The sequence below is a fragment of the Saccopteryx bilineata genome, chromosome 3 (genome assembly GCF_036850765.1).
Source record: "Saccopteryx bilineata isolate mSacBil1 chromosome 3, mSacBil1_pri_phased_curated, whole genome shotgun sequence".
Classification (NCBI taxonomy): Eukaryota; Metazoa; Chordata; class Mammalia; order Chiroptera; family Emballonuridae; genus Saccopteryx; species Saccopteryx bilineata.
This window is the reverse complement of record NC_089492.1, coordinates 301316005-301320883: the sequence shown is the minus strand read 5'-3', so window position 1 is coordinate 301320883 and position 4879 is coordinate 301316005.

Sequence of the window (4879 nt, the reverse complement as noted above, 5' to 3'; positions counted from 1 at the left end):
AGTATGTCTTGCTCTCTGTCAGTCAGTCCTGGCCCTCTTCTTGGAGCAAATGTAGGAGCAGTGGGATGTGAAGGAAAAAGAAAATATCCTTCCACCCAGGTAGGTGGGGTGAGGAAGCAGATGAGGTAGGGAAGAGATCTAAAACTCATGGAGGAGGCCAGACCTTACAGTGTGGTTGGGAAGCTGCTGCAGTGGAAAGAGCTGTGAGAGGCCCAGGTGTATCCCTGTTGTCATAGAGGGACAGCTGGTCTCCAGCACGTCCCGTGCTCCTGCGTCCTCTCGGAACTCTGCTTTTGTTCCAGTGACCTCCGTCATCACATTAGCAGTGGGGGCCAAGTCTTCCCCTTGGACTGAGAGCTGCCATGATGACTCCTCTTCCATAGCTTTGGGGACCTTGGAAAACCTGTGCACGTAGCTGAGGAATTACATGATAAGCTTTTTTCTCATTTGGAGTTTTTGATGGAAGTGGTTGAGATCCTGAAATTGGATGCAGAAATTTCAGGAACCCTGGGGACAGATGTCATGTTTTCAGATATATCATTTTTTTTTGTGACAGAAACCACGGAGAGAGCCGGAGGGACAGATAAAAACAGAAAAATAGGAAGGGAGAGAGATAAAAAGTATCAATTTTTCATTGCAGCACCTTACTTGTTCATTGCTTGTTTTCTTATATATGCCTTGAGTGGGGGCTACAGCAGAGCGAGTGACCTCTGGCTCAAGCCAGCAACCACGGGGCTGAAGCCAGCAACTCTGGGGCCATGTCTATGATCCTCCGCTCAAGCCAGCAAACCTGTGCTCAAGCTGGTGAGCCCATGCTTAAGCGAGCGACCTCAGGGTTTTGAACCTGGGTCCTCTGTGTTACCCGTCTGATGCTCTGTTCAAGCCAAGTTTATCATCTCTAATCCTGTGGAAGTTTCCCACAAGACCCTACAGACTGTAGACTTGGTGATTTCATCACAACAGAAAGCATTGTTGTGTTCTCTGATTCTCTGTTTCACTTCAAAATGTTCTTTTGCTTAGTATAAATTATCATTACAAAATTTCAGTCTGGACCCTGGCCTTTTGCCTCAGTGGAAGAGCATTGGTTGTTTTTTTGTTTTGTTTTGTTTTGTATTTTTCTGAAGCTGGAAATGGGGAGAGACAGTCAGACAGACTCCCGCATCCGCCCGACCGGGATCCACCCGGCATGCCCACCAGGGGGCGACGCTCTGCCCAACAGGGGGCGATGCTCTGCCCCTCCGGGGCGTTGCTCTGTGGCGACCAGAGCCACTCCAGCACCTGGGGCAGAGGCCAAGGAGCCATCCCCAGCACCCGGGCCATCTTTGCTCCAATGAAGCCTCCACTGGCTGCAGGAGGGGAAGAGAGAGACAGAGGAAGGAGAGGGGGAGGGGTGGAGAAGCAGATGGGCGCCTCTCCTGTGTGCCCTGGCCGGGAATCGAACCCAGGACCTCTGCACGCCAGGCCGACGCTCTACCACTGAGCCAACCAGCCAGGGCCAGAGCATTGGTTTGATGTGTGGATATCATGGGTTCGATTCTAGTCGGCATACAGGGAAAGTGACCATCGGCTTCTCCACCCTTCCTCTTCCCCCTTCTCTCTCTTCCTTTCCCTTTTTTTCCTCCTACAGCCATGGCTCAATTGGCTGCACTGTATTGTCCCTGGGTACTGAGGATGGCTCTGGTGTCTCCACCTTAGGCGCCAAAATAATTGCGAGCGTGGCCCCAATGAGTAGAGCTTAGCCCCAAATGGGGGTTTTCAGGTGGATCTTATTGGGGCGCAAGTCTGTCTATCTCCCCTCCTCTCAGAAAAGAAGAAAAAATCATTTCTGGTCAATTTTTATTTTTTTTATTTTTTTTATTTTTCTGAAGCTGGAAACGGGGAGAGACAGTCAGACTCCCGCATGCGCCCGACCGGGATCCACCCGGCACGCCCACCAGGGGTGACGCTCTGCCCACCAGGGGGCGATGCTCTGCCCCTCTGGGGTGTCGCTCTGCCTCGACCAGAGCCACTCTAGTGCCTGGGGCAGAGGCCAAGGAGCCATCCCCAGTGCTCTTTGCTCCAATGGAGCCTTGGCTGCGGGAGGGGAAGAGAGAGACAGAGAGGAAGGGGGGGGGGGTGGAGAAGCAAATGGGTGCTTCTCCTATGTGCCCTGGCCAGGAATCGAACCTGGGTCCCCCGCACGCCAGGCCGACGCTCTACCGCTGAGCCAACCGGCCAGGGCCGTCAATTTTTAATTGTCCACATTAGAGTAATTTCATGTCTCTATGTTATCTCATGGAGTCCTTCCATAGTCACTGCCATAGGTGACCTTAGAGTGTTGCCCAGCAGGTGGGAAAGTGTCCACTATTGCCTGCTTTTGTCATCACTGTCATTCTGCAGTTCTTTTGTGCAGTTGAGAGCTGCCTGGGACTGTGTCCTTTTCTGTTTTCACTTTTTTTTTTGTCTTTCTGAAGCTGGAAACGGGGAGAGACAGTCAGACAGACTCCCGCTGGAAACGGGGAGAGACAGACAGACTCCCGCATGCGCCCGACCGGGATCCACCCGGCACGCCCACCAGGGGCGATGCTCTGCCCCTCCAGGGCGTCACTCTGCTGCGACCAGAGCCACTCTAGCGCCTGGGGCAGAGGCCAAGGAGCCATCCCCAGTGCCCGGGCAATCTTTGCTCCAATGGAGCCTTGGCTGCGGGAGAGGAAGAGAGAGACAGAGAGGAAGGAGGGGTTGGGGGTGGAGAAGCAAATGGGCGCCTCTCCTATGTGCCCTAGCCGGGAATCGAACCTGGGTCCCCCACACGCCAGGCCGACGCTCTACCACTGAGCCAACTGGCCAGGGCCTCTGTTTTCACTTTTTGCTGAGATCTTTGTCATATTTGTGCTTTTGGATTCACAAATACTGATACAATATATAGGTTTGCTCCCTTTTAGTAAATGGGATACAGCATTATTGGGCACTTCATATTTAGGAAGTGGCTTTGTTCCTTAATTCCAGTTTACTTCAGGCAAAAGCAATGATGAGTGAAAGGTTGAAACTGATGTGGCCAGTCCACTGGGGAGGGGGGAAATCCTATTGTCGGTCTCCCTTGGCAACTGGCAGGCCTTTATAATCCCCTATGTCAGACCTGCAGAGAACTCCGGCTGGACTGCCTTATTCCATATGAGATAGTTGACAGGCTAAACCCCTTCCCTGGTCTGTGGGTGGGCACTGGGGAGAGCTGAACCAAAAACACAGGCTGATACATTCAAAAAGAAAAATTGATTTAATACGCCGGGGTGCAGGCAGACAGACAGACCAAATGCTATGTCAGCAATGGGGAGGGCTAGAGTAGGGTTTTTATAGGTTAGTTAGGGGTCTTGGAAAAAGCAGCTGACGTCGTTGCCTCTATAGGTGTAAGGTAATATTTTTTGTTTGTGGATTGGAGTGGTACCACAGCTCCTCCAAATTGACTCTCTCCCCATCTGACTGTCTAAAACAGGGGTAGTCAACCTTTTTATACCTACTGCCCACTTTTGTATCTCTGTTAGTAGTAAAATTTTCTAACTGCCCACTGGTTCCACAGTAATGGTGATTTATAAAGTAGGGAAGTAACTTTACTTTATAAAATTTATAAAGCAGAGTTACAGCAAGTTAAAGCATATAATAATAATTAGTTACCAAGTACTTTATGTTGGAATTTCTTTAAGTTTGGCAGAATAAATCTTTATAAAACAACTTACTATAGTTAAATCTTATCTTTTTATTTATACTTTGGTTGCTCTGCTACTGCCTACCATGAAAGCTGGAATGTCCACTAGTGAGCGGTAGGGACCAGGTTGACTACTACTGGTCTAAAAGAAGTCCTGGTTTGGTTCAAAGGTCCCAGCTGGGCTTCAGGCGAACCAGTACCTCCTCCTCCCACGAGTTTGCAGTGGCTGATCTATCAGAAAAGGGCATCTTTGGGCCTGTGGCTGGGCTTTAACAAACAGCTATTGTGATTTAAAACTCCCCTAATTGTCAGCTTCCTTCCCAGTGTAAGTTTTCCCTGACATTTCTGCAAAGATAAATTTTTGCTCCATTTCAAAGTAAGAACCAGAAAGCTGTTGAGAGAGTAGCAAGCAAATTAATTACAACCTCACAGTGGAGAATGAGAATGTTCTGCTTTGAGCCCAGATGATGAGGAGAATTTGTGTTTGAATGGGGCTCTGGATTTAAGCCTAACAATGAGGTTTCTCTCTCTCTCTCTCTCTCTCTCTCTCTCTCTCCATATATATATATATATATATATATATATATATATATATATATATATATATATGACTTTATTTTAGAGAGAGAAAGCAAGAGAGAGAAGGAGGGAGAAGCAGGAAGCATCAACTCCCATATGTGCCTTGATCAGACAAGCCCAGGGTTTCAAACCAGCAACCTCGGCGTTCCAGGTCAATGTTTTATCTACTCTGCCAACACAGGTCAGGCTTAATGAGGTTTTACATTTGCTTTCTCAGCATGTTCCTTTATTGTGGTATACTTAATCTGAAATAATTAAAGTTTAGTCTTTCATATTTTACAACTTTCTAATGATTTCTTTATTTAGAAATAAAGGGGTTTTTTTTGTGTGTGTGTGTGTGAATTGAATTACAGCCTATACATTTTTGTAAGAAAGCTAAAGTACATTAAATGAGGAAAAGTTTTTCATGTCCTTTAAATATTTATTTTTCTTTTTCTTTCTTTTTTTTTTTTTAGGAGAGAGGGCAACAGAGAGGGACAGATAGGGACAGATGGGGAGAGAGATGAGAAGCATCAGTTCTTCATTGTGGCACCTTAGTTCATAGATTACTTTCTCATATGTGTCTTGATCAGGGATCTCCAGCCAAGCCAATGACCCCTTTCTCAAGCCAGCAGCCTTGGA